Here is a 12,283-nt window from a genome sequence, read left to right on the forward strand (position 1 = left end):
ATGAAAGATTGGAGTGGATTTTTTTTCTTCCTTTCCTGTACGTGGCTGCGACTTTAAGATTCTTCCTTGGCTTCCACCGCTGCAGGATAACCTGTCACGATGGGGTGTACGGGTGGAGGGAGGGAGCTCGAACCCTCGGGGGAACACAGTGGAAGCAGATCGAATTCAGCGTAATAAGTGAAAGTGTGTGAAATGGCTAAAGGTCACAATATCACGCTCTAAAAAACAAACCGCTTCTCTTTGCTGCTTTAAGGACTTTGAACATCTAATCAGAACTCTGTGCAAAGTTAAGCAGTCTCAGGAAATATTAAAAACCGACGTGTGCTGAGAATAATGTGTTAAATGAATTCTACCCCCTCGACACGACCTCTTTTGACACCCCTTCGGTTCGTCTCTCCCATCGCAGTGCAGAGCACGTACAAGGTAAACAGAGTGCGGTTGGAAGTCTACGGCGCTGCTCAGAAAAAAACCCACAAGAAGACGTCAGGATGCCGGAGATGGGCAGAAACTGGAGCAACAACAAGTGCACTAATGATACCGCACCAGAACATGAGCAGAATCAAGTTCACGCGGGATACGACGCAGCGTGACAGGCCTGCCGCAGCCTCCGACACAGAATTAAGAGACCCCGACGCAAAGTGTTTGTCTCAGCGAGTGAGAAAACTCTTCATGTTCTTGCTTTGCCTGCTCCTTCTGGCAGGGAGGGGCGGGAGGGTTAATTGGCATGCAGGCTTTGGCGGGGCAGTTAGACGGAGCCAGGTCCCGAGCTCGGGCACAAAGCACAACGGCTCCGCTGTGCCCACAAAATGAGTTTAAAGCTGTGATTCAGCAACAGGCTGAGACCTGTACACCACCGCTGATGCCATCCAATCCATCACTACGAATCCATTTCTCTGGCAGAGCGACACACGCACACGCACGCGCACGCCAATATAGTTATTCTCTATTGATGCAGATGTTTGGGGGTAGTGGGCAGGGTTTTTTTTAGTATGTTGTTAAAGCATTGGTGGCAAAAGTCAAGATCTTCACGGATACAAAAAGGAAACAATTGGTCTCAAACCTTTTCTAACGACAGCTGAGCTCCGGAGTGGGAGTCGAGCGAACACCCAGAGTTCAGCGTCAATCCGTCAAAGCCGATGTGGAGAGGAGGAAGACGATGGCTGGGATCGAGTGGAGGAAGGTGGCCGCCAGCTGATCGACTCCTCTCATTAACTTTGCCCAGGCCTGGGGAGAGGCAGAGGAGGAGGAGGAGGAGGAGGAGGAGGAGGAGGGAAGATGGGTTTAATGAAGACTCCTGCAGCGACGGTTCGTCTCGCCCACTGTGCCGCCCCGTGAGTAAGCCTGGCAGACAGATGGGCTGAGGAATTGATCAGTGGAGACGGTCCGCAGAGATGTGCACACGCTCAGGCGGCTGTGTGTTCGCCGGGGTGGAGTGCACCATCAAGGATATCAAAGATGGTGGAATGTCCCTGGAATTTACAACTAGGAGGGAGAAACTTGCGAAAGGCTCATGATCTAAATTGGGAGTTTCATTTGCACCGACAGCAAGGGGGGGGGGGGGGGGGGACATGAAACCACTCACGCTAGTGTAAAACCAGGTCTGCTGAGTCAGGCCCCTGCACACATCTGAAGCTGCGGACTTGTAGAAATGGAGGTTATTTGGTATCTTGGCCTCTCGTATCTCGGCCGTCCCCACCGTGGCATCCACCTTTCACACGAGCGACCACTTTTCCAATTTCACAGATCCTTTTTATTCATGCATCACAGAGGCGTCTGTAAATGCTCTCAACCTTTCCTGCGCAAATAAAGGTCGAGACAAGTATTTAGGGCTGAAGTCAGATCTCCAAAAAAGTCGAGGGAGAATCAGCTCTTTGTGGTCCGTAATTTTCAGCCACGTGTTTCCTTGCAGTTCTGTCGTGCTCGTCAAAGCAGTCAGCGGCTTGTGGACAACGTAACGGACTGTGAGTGAATACAGACTTTTTTTTTTAAATCTAAGGAGCTCCATATAACAACACACGCTAATTTGCTATTGCGTCACGCAAATTTTTCCGCGCGGGTTCAAATATTCAATGTTCAACTCGAGCGACTTAAGTGACTGACCCGAATTTCTCGTCTTGGCGCTTTTCACGTCGCGCTACTCGAGCGAATGTATGAACGCACCATTACAGGTCAACCACTATGGATTTTGGGGGGCAGATGCGGATATTGGGGATAAAATCATATATCATATCATCTTTTGCTGGTCACAACATAATGACTTCATTATTGACCCTGAAAGTAACATCGGAGGCCACTTATTTGGCCTTTCCAGAGCTTTCAGCCACGTCTCACGGCCTTCAGTGGTCATGACAATGGCTTAGCTCTTAGCATATGACCAGATTTCCATCTCTAATAGCCACAAGTAACAGAATTTGATCTGCCGATGAAGGCCAAGAAACGTGGCTGAAAGCTGTAGAATAACTAAAAATTTGGAGCTTGAGAGAAAACATTTTTACCATTTTTTTTTATCTAATTGTCAATGATTCCTAAAATGACTTAATCAAAACCTTATGACAAAAATGTAATTGAGGCTTGATATTTGACAATACACTTAACAGAGAATGGCTATAAAGAAAAAGAAAATACAACCAAATACATGGATTTTGAATAAAGAACAATTTTTCTAAGAAACGTATAAATGCACATATTTTCTTCATGGTTTATTCTCTTAAATAAAAAAAGACGCAGATACTAATATGTCATATGAGCCGTTATCATCACCACACGATATATGGGTCAGGCTCGACAAAGAGCAGCAGGAAAGTTATTGATTTGATTCTAGGTTTTCCCTTCCAATAGCCGAATAATCAACGTGTAGCAACTTCATAAAAAAGGTTTCATATTTTCAGGGAACAACAGGTAAACCTGCTCTCAAACGCAGCAACAGTGGTTCAGAAGCTTGACATAAAAATTTAGCATGAGCAACATAATAGTCACTGCAGGACAAACCCAGAGATCAGTTCTGTTTGAATCTCCAGCTCTGGTGCACTGATACAGGGCTTTGTGTCTGTGACTAATTTCTCGGACATTTTGTCGAAGCGCTGCGACCGACACGGCGGAGAAAGAGCATCGAGTTTGACAGATCCTTGTAGTTGGATCCGTGGTGCCCCCGGGGTCTCCCGACAACTCAGGCTATTCAGGCCCCACACTGTCGCCATAGTTACCACTGCCTGACACCGCTGGCGACGGCGAATAGACTGACCACAGTGGAACATTGGAGGACGACACTGGCAGAGCCTGTGTGGACCGTCGCACAATAAAGACCTCGGGGTGCGAGGGAAACGGCCACATTTACAGGAAGTAAAGAGCTTCATGGTGAAACACGCCGAGGGCGAGGAGGAGGAGGACCGCGCTGGCAGGGCGTCCGTCTCCAGCTGGCATACGGTGGAATGTTAATTAGGCCGACAAAGACAAGTCACCTCCGTCTTAAATGTCACATCCTCACGCGGAGCGCCGGTGTTTACTTCTGTCAGGCGGAGAGCGCCGCGGTCCGTTTGTCTTTCCACCCCCCCGCCGCTCCTCCTCCTCCTCTCGGCCTTTTCTGTTCCGCCGTTTACTCTGTGATGAATGGCTCTATTTCAAGTTGAGCTCTTTTTTTTTTCACCCCCTTTTAGCTGGAATAGATTACAATCTGTGCAATTGTGCAGAAACAAGATTGATCTCTCTGAAAAACATTATGGAGGTGGGGGACGGGGGACGGGGCAACATTGACTGCAACTGCGCATAACTGTAATGTAGAAGGTATCAGAGCCATTTTCTTTGATGAAGGCTTTGCGGGGCTCTCGAGCCGAGAGATGAGTGTAAACACATTTGGCCGTGGTTTGTAATGAGACGTGACAAGGTGAGAATGCAGTGGCCTTTTAAATGGCAGCCCTTGTTATCGGCCTGGTTTCAGCATCCGAGGGGCAGAGATCCAGATAATTGGCGCGTCGGTAACGACGGCCGGATGGAAGGACCCGCCGAAGCTCGTGCGAGAGGTCGCTCCGCCGACGAGTTCGTGGAACACAAGTGCGGTTCGGTTTTGCCACCGACGTGACCGCGGCGTGCTCGTCGCGGCCTCACTGTGCTTCATGATTTATCGTTAGAACGGTTTCTAAAGAATGGCCTGGGTGCTGGCCACTGAATATTATAGCAATACCTAAAATGACTTGAAATAATAAGTGCCTCCCTGACAAGTCTCCCAAAATGAATCACGCGGGGCAAGTGGGTCGGAAAATGAATCCCTCCTGCTCAGGTGAGAGCGAAGCTGTGGTTTGTTCAGCAGGGATTCAGGGACAGTTAATGTGAAAACTAAATAAGTTCAGGGTTTTTTTTTTTTAATAGCTGTTGGGGCACAGTCATTGCAGGAGATGAGTTTATGTGCAAGTATTTAATTGCACAACTGACTTAAATGGAGGGAAGGTGTTGGAGGAGGCGCTGCAGTGGAATAACTCGCAGGCCTCCAGGTTTCCTTCCTCCCTCCTCCAGGAGGCAGCGAGAAGTGATTTCAGGTTCTCCAGCCGGATGCCGGGGCCGAGTTGAAGAGAGGGGAGGGAGTCTTGTGGAGACGCGAAGAAAAAAACCACCCATACGCGTTTCGTCTTGGCGTCACCATTTGTTGCAGCGGCTGAGAGAGTCGCTGAACGTCCCCTCAGCCACCAGGGAGGGGAGAGAGGGGAAACGGAGGTGAGAAAGGAGAGGAGGACATGAAAAGAAAGCTATAGAGAGGCAGTGACAAAGTGACAAAGGAGGGAGAGGGCAAAAAAAAGACATGGGAGTAAAAAGTAAAGAGAGACGGAAAGCGAAGAATCCTCATGCGTGCTAATCCTGTTCTCCGGTGGCGCCCGGCTGAATGTGAGGAGAGGCTTCTGAGCGGCGGAGATTGAAAGCGTCGAGGGATTGGACCGAGCAAAGCACCACCACCAACAACAACAACAACAACAACAACAGGCCGTCCTGGAGTCTCAGTTCATGGCTGTCTTACTGCGTCGCTGCCATTTTCAGCGTCGGAGCAACGAGTGATTACTCTCGTCTCTCCTCCGCTGAAACAAAGAGCGTGGGAACAGCGTTCAGAGCGCTGCATGGGCGGGAGGCTTGACCCCCGACTTATCGACCAGTGCTCGCGGCACATCTTCACGCCCGATGTTGGCCACCTGCCAAATTCGCAGACTGTTTAAAAATGGAACATATTGATCACAATGAATCCATGAACATCTTTTACCTCAAGAGCGCGGAAACTTTAGGAACAAAGTGCCTCTTTTTACGTAACACAGTTCATTCCTGAACAGATCAGTGGCTGTTTGATATTCCATCACTTTAAACATCATTCCATCATAGACATCAGCGCAGAACCCTACCGGGATGGATTCTTGGGGGTCAATACCGATATTGTAACCATTTTCAATAAACAAATATCTGCATATTTATATATTTTACAAATTGGCAATGATTCTCAAGATATCGGTAGGAAACCCTTGCAACAAAGAAATGTAATTGAGGCTTGATATTTTCATGGTTTAATTATAAAGATGGCGGATCATGGAGCCTCTCAATAGTTCCCGGAAGTGAGCAGCAGCGCATTAGAGTAGCAGCACAATGGATCAATGGACCGTCTGTGTTGCACTTATGAAGGGAGAGACGTTTAAATAATGAGATTGTATATCATCAGCACATCTGAATCAAATCGAAATGTGCATTAAAGTATGTTAGTGGATTATGATTATAATTATTTATGATTTATTCATGATTTAAGACAACGTATTGACTACCTACATAGAACAACTACATAGGCAATGTCTGTCTGCTTTATTGTAAATTGATACATTTATTGACTACTAATTTCCAAAAATCGTAGTTACGTCGCTCTGAAAAATGGATTCGAATTGCGCGCCAAGCACTTCCCGGGAACTATCTGAAGTCTACATGAGTCACGTGACGTGCCAACAGTTTTTGGACTTCCGTTTTCACGACTCTCATTGAATGGCGTTGGCGTGGAGATCCTCCTGAGATTACTGACGTCTGCGTCAGACATCGTTTTTTTAACGCTAAGTGACGCAAAAGTTCACCTCATTTGGAGTGAACGCAGTAAAAGATTTCATGGTTCGCTTGATACGCCTTGAGCAACATATGAGCCACCGGCGGGCCCCAGTGTCAGTCAGTCGGGTGAAGAGGCCACTTCCTCTGAGCCGACATCTGATTAAAAAATCAAAACATAATGTAAAGTGCTGATTAAAAGCCAATTAGGGCTCGCATCAATGAAAAAATCAATTGAATGTTTTAGGGGCTGCGAATGGGTGTTTGCCAAGGTGAAGGCAGGGGAAGCCGAGAATAAAGGGGGGGAATTGAGGATACAAAAGGAGAGAAGCGAGGGGGAAAAAATGAGAGAGAGCGGGCGAGAACAAACAGCCTGGATCGGAGCCGGTGCCGAAGTCGACATTTCGTTGCACAGTCGGACGTGAGAACATCGTCTCCTGTAGAGACGGGATTTCTTCCGTTCTCGTCACCGCGCGGCGATGAATTATGAACACTTTGCTTCAAGGCATCGTTGAATTAAGAGTCACATCCCCTGGGAACACGGGTGGGAATGTTTTCTTGACAGAACCATAAAAGAGAAAAAGGAAAACAGAGCTACTCGCCCCTCTTATTCAAAATCGTTATTAAGTCCTGGAGCCTCCCTCCTGGCCAAGTTTCAGCTGACTGATCCTGTATTACTTATTTATGCACCAGTAATGAACTGTAAATATGAAAAAAAAAAAAAAAGGGGGCAAAGCAAGGGTAGAAAAAATAATTTATTCAGGCTTGGTGTACGTTACAGCTGCCAGGTTTGTGATCACCCGCCCGGAGCCTGCGGGAGCGTCCGTGTTTGCCGTGTTGAAATGCAGCGGCGGTGACACGCTGCTGCTGCCCCGACACCCTGGGAGACGAGGCCGAGGCTGATCGGCCGCTGCCATACCTTCATACGGTGAACCCGTCTTCGGTCACAACGGGTCCCCCCCGATAGTCAAACAGCCCGGAGCCATGCTGCTGCCGCTCAGGCCTGGGTTTAATTATTGAGAAATGCTTGAAATTTGCGACGTGCAAAACATTCAAGCCCGAGAGGCTTGTGCGAGTGTGATGAAAACGTTCTCAGTTGGGGGGGGTCATTTTAGACAGACGCCAACATTGGTTAGGACAGAGTGGAGAGGATCTGTGTGAGTTTCCTCTCTTTTTTCATGTCGTGAAAGGTCCCAAGAAAATAGGAGCAATGCGGGAAGCTTCAGTCCTGTCTTTAAATACACTGTTCCCAGAAAACTTGGCAGTCGGCGATTCCTCCGCCTGCCTCAATTTGCCGCGTCGCTCCATCCCTCCCCCGCTAATTCACACAAATCAGCTCGTGCACACGATCGTCGGGGACGAAATTCTGCTCACGCAACTATGCAACTGTAATCAGGCAGCACAACCCCGCGGTCTGCGGCAGAGCGCTTTCCTTCCAAGATCTGCGGCTGCGACGGGGCTCTGGTAATAGAGTCAGGGGTTATTTAGAGGAAAGAAAATCAGCCAGCGTACCAGTCGGGGGGGGGGGGGGGTCACGATCCCGTCGGGGCCAGATGGTCATCTCTCAACAGCCTCTGTCTGCTGTTATTTCCAGGAATAAGTGGCACATTGTTGTACTTTGCATTTTCCTCTGCATGAACTCTTGGTCGTCGTGGCGTCGCTCACGTTCGAGCAGGACTGACCAAATCGGTTTCCTTGAGTAGGCGTCATTTGATACACTCACAAATCGATCATCATCGGGTACTTAATTTAGGTGTTTCATTTTCATGTTTAATAAGAGTGGACTCGCACCCTCATCAACTGTGTGCATTTTCAAAACGGATGCCGAGATGAAGCGGGAGACGTCACTCTCTTCTGCTGACCAGCTTTTTTGCGCTGAGCATTTTATTGCTGTTGTTGATCTTCTTTAATGAAAAGCCAAGTTGGCACATAACAGACAGTTAATGCATCTCAGACGACGTTTCCCTGCACGCCCGGAGTTTCTCTACAAGCCAAGACTTTAACTGCCTCGCTGGAAATCTTCACTCACCTGGAAGTGATTTTTAAAAACCTCAAACCACCGAACACACGTGGATATTTAATGACGAACATACATGATACGCTATGTTTTTAGAATTATGGGGCAGATTTGCCTTTTCTTAAAGCCATTAAAGCTACAGTGTAAATTATTTGGAATAACGTATTCACAGAAATTGAATATTTTGTCCATAATTGTGTGTTCACATATGTATAATCACCTGCAACAAAGAACTGATGTTTTTTCGTCAACTTTGAATGGCCGGAATTATTATTATTATCTTATGACTTCTGTGCCCCTACACTGCACGCCCACCTACACCTGCAACCATGCACCGATTGGATTGGACGTTACCAGCTGTCAATCACACTGTATCCACACTCCAATGCATACGGCAGAAGAAGTAGAAGTGGAGTCGCCCTCTGCTGGTCAGTTCACAGAATACAGGCTTCAGGCACTTCAGCTTTGTCTTCATTTTCCGGACTCTGTGATTGCGTAAATTTTTTGTATACAATGTTATTGTTATTAATCACTTAATAATCAGAACCCTGAAGTACGTTGCTTTTTTCTTGCAGTTCAGGTTAACAGATCAGATTGCTAACTTGAAACTACTTCTGTAAAACTCAAGCGTGGAAGACGGGCAGGCGTGTCCACAGCTGACGGTTGAGGTATGAATGGGTGATGAACCCTCTTGCTCTCTGTAGTTGATGTGTGCGCAGGTTTTCCCACAAACCAAACATGTCAAGTGAGCAGACTTGCTGGAGCTAGGCTTTTGATCGTCACTGTCTGTTCTCCGGCTGAAAGAGGTTTGACGATGGCGTGGGGGGGGGGGGGGGGACGACGACGACGACGACACCCGAGGATGTGAGTTGTTTGTGTTGCTCAAGAAGCAGATTTCATTAGTTAAATTTGTAACAGCTTGGACGGCTGTCTGCACGCCGGCACGCAGAGGCCAGGCGGCGAACAAACACACATCATCAGCGGTGTTTGTGCAGCATATTGAAGAGAGGGGGTCTGGGTGTGCAGACAATTGGGATTTTGTTCCATTATGCATAACAACAATAGCCAGAGAGCAGCGGTGTTCTGCATTAAGCTTCCTCTGATGCGGCCAAAAATGATTCGGCCACAAGGAAAAAATTCTCAGGGCCTGCTGGGCCAAACCTTCAAAACTCGGCGTGACCGTCCATAAATTCTCTTCTGAGCGGAGAGTTCACTTTCTAGCCGAGGAGCTCCGGCGCGGTTCAGTGCCATTACCATTTGAAAAGAGAGAAGATGAGTGCGGTAGCAGGGGGAGATTGACTGGCATGCAGCAGAAGAAAAAATAAAAGGGCTGAAGGGAAGTGCGGCGAGCGGCCGACTTGTTGAACTTGGCGTATGGATGAACTTCAGAGCCCTACTCCATATTCACGTTACGGTCCCAGCATCCCAGTTTGTGCGGGAAACTGAGACGCGACTGCAACAACCTTGGGAAAAAGAATCCCCCCGCTGCGTAATGAAAACAAGCGGCTCTTGTGCATACCTCTCCCCAAGAGGAACACCAGATCAAACACAAAGAAAGTTGGGATATTAAAATATTCTTTTATTGTTACCGGGACCAATTTCCGCTTCATGTATATAACCTCGTGAGGAAGGAATAAAGTGATGACTCATTCATGAGATTATGTGGTAGTGTGTAGAGTGTTTTTTTTAAAACTGGTAGCTTGGGATCGGAATATGCAGCAACAGACAAACACAGTGCAGTCACACTGTATCAGGACATGTGACTTGTTGTTTTGCCCGGTAAACCAGAAAATTGGATTTGAAGTGAAAAAAAGATGACCATGAGTTTGAGTGCCGGGGTTAATTTGAGGTTGTTGACATCCACATGGAGAGCACGGGGACGAACGGTCTGCTCCGTCTGAAACATGCAACGGCCTCAACACAACATACAAGGCTGCCAAACAGTCCAGTCACGTGACCTTGGTGCAACTTTGAAATGTGTTTCACTGCCAAAAAAAAAGCCTAAAAGGCCTCAATGTAAACAGTGATGCCTTTATTTAAGTTAAGGTAAACTAGTCCATTTACTCTCCATCCCCAAATAATGAGGGGTTGTGTATGAAATGGGCTAAACTATTTATCTTACATGGATGCAAACACTCAAATAGAAGCCGGGAGTCTGGTTTTTAACCTCATAGTCAATGTAGAACAAAACATATACTTATTATCAACAATTCCAGACTCTTCTGAATACAAGATTAAATACAGCTTTTCATATTCGGAAAGTGTTGCGTGCTCGAGTCTTTCCATTAGACGGACATAAATGCCGGTGTCATTTTCCAAACAAAGCCATAATTCAACGACAGAACATTGAACACCAAACCATGGGGCATTATCCCATCGCAGTGTCCCTTGCTGCAGGTGAGAGCGGAGGAACTACGCTCACAATTAACAGTCCTTTCCAATGTGCTGACTAGGGTTGTCACCAGAACCGATACTACCGTACCAAGTCGGTCCAAACATTCTGAAAACGCGACGGAACTTGTTTATCTGCAGTGAGGCAGTAATTCTGCCGGAACTGATGGGGGCAGCATATAGCCTACAAGTGTTGTAGTCTGTCCTCAAATGGTAAAGAAGAAGAAGAACCCCCATCCAGCACACTGGAAAAGTACGAGTGGCAAATGGCAACAAACCTGTTTGTCCCGACAACAGTCGGATGCGTTCGAAGCGGATGAATACGACGTTATAATCAAGGCGCTAAAGCCGATATGCAAACGACGCCATCGTGCATTTCAAAGCACGGAAGTTAACCGCTGACAGGCATTAAGATCAGTTCAAATAATTCAAGGTGAGTGGGTTTCAATTCATATTGGACGAGCTGTCAGTCAGACCGCCCGCCCCTCAACTCTTTGTCCAGGTTCAAACAAAAACCAACATGGCGCATGAAGGTCAAAGTGAAACTAGAGGCTTCAAAACGGCAGCTCAAAACGAACAGGGTGAGGTCACAGTGGGTTTGCCACTTGCAAAAAACACGTGCCGCACTTTGGGGAAGCGAAGGGACGTCCCAGAGCCGAGGGAAATTAAACTGTGTTGTTTTCTCAAGAGCCAGTTTGTTTCCACCTCAGGGCAGCCGACGACACCTGGTTCCACCTGCTCCCTACCAGCAGTTACGTCTCCTCCCTTTCTTTTAACAACGTCCAACGCCCAGTTTGCAAACGTATGGAGCCACACACACACACACACTCACAAGTGTGCAATCACACACCCACAAGCCTGCAAAATTTAGCCAAGCTTTTTTCACGGCATGCCGGAGCACAAACACTGGGCACAGACGGTATATGTGCTGCAGAACGGCGGGCGATAACAGCGTTTCTCCGCGGCGGAGAACATTTCCAGAGCCTTTGGTTTCCTGCTATGGGTTGATACTTTTCCGATACTTCAGCTGATATATATATATATATATATAAACATATAAATAATCTGCCAATGATTCCCAAGATGTTATTATCGAACCTTCATCACAAAAAAATGTGTTTAAGTCTCGATAGTTTAGTTTAACCATAGACTTTATCATAAATAACTATAAATAAAAAGAAAACTAAAATACAACCAAATATACAGAACCTTGTCTTAAGAAAATTACCCTAATTTGTTTTATGTAAAATGTAAACTTGAAGTTAATTTTTTTTGGCGTTGTTTATTTTCTACAATAAAAGACATCGGTAAACATAAATGCTGATACTGATATGGCTGTGAAAGTCTCATATCGTCCGTTCAGGTCCCATTCACTGGAAAATATTTCAACTCCAATTCCCATCTACTCACGTGACAAATGTGCTTGTGGTTGTGTGAGAACGCAGCACTGGGCTCATGATGTGAGAGGTGAGACGTCTGGATCTGTACATCCATTATCCTGCGAAGGACGAATATCCGAGTGAGGTCATTTTCGATCGCAGTTGGATCAGTTTCAGTTGCTTCTTAGAACCGGTTTGTGAGTTATAATCCAGAGGTGTGGCAAAAAAATCTAAAATAAATCAAGTTTAAGCATGAAAAAGTTGCCAGCGGATGGAAAGTGAATGAGTCATGACGCCTCTGACCTGATCTGAAGGGACGGAACAACGCCCGTCTTTCAGCTCGTGGCGTTGACAGGAGCCGAGCGCCGGACGCCTCCTCAGCAAAGCGCTCGACAGGGGCAGCGTCAGTGTAACAGATATGAAGTTCTCCACTCGGAGCGGGAGA

The 12,283-nt window shown here is 47.0% G+C and overlaps 1 protein-coding gene across 3 annotated transcripts in view; it reads right to left on the minus strand.

Moving 5' to 3' along the window:
• sema6e (sema domain, transmembrane domain (TM), and cytoplasmic domain, (semaphorin) 6E) overlaps nt 1–12,283 on the minus strand; it is a 141,662-nt gene that overhangs the window by 99,062 nt on the left and 30,317 nt on the right. Inside the window, exon 3 of one of the 3 annotated variants that reach the window (XM_035608318.2) lies at nt 1,061–1,224. The exons of the other annotated variants lie outside the window; for them this stretch is intronic. The gene's annotated coding sequence lies outside the window, so the exon portion shown is untranslated. The remainder of the gene's footprint in view (nt 1–1,060; nt 1,225–12,283) is intronic. 3 annotated transcript variants of the gene reach the window in all.

Source organism: Scophthalmus maximus, chromosome 10 (assembly GCF_022379125.1).
Source record: "Scophthalmus maximus strain ysfricsl-2021 chromosome 10, ASM2237912v1, whole genome shotgun sequence".
Lineage (NCBI taxonomy): Eukaryota > Metazoa > Chordata > Actinopteri > Pleuronectiformes > Scophthalmidae > Scophthalmus > Scophthalmus maximus.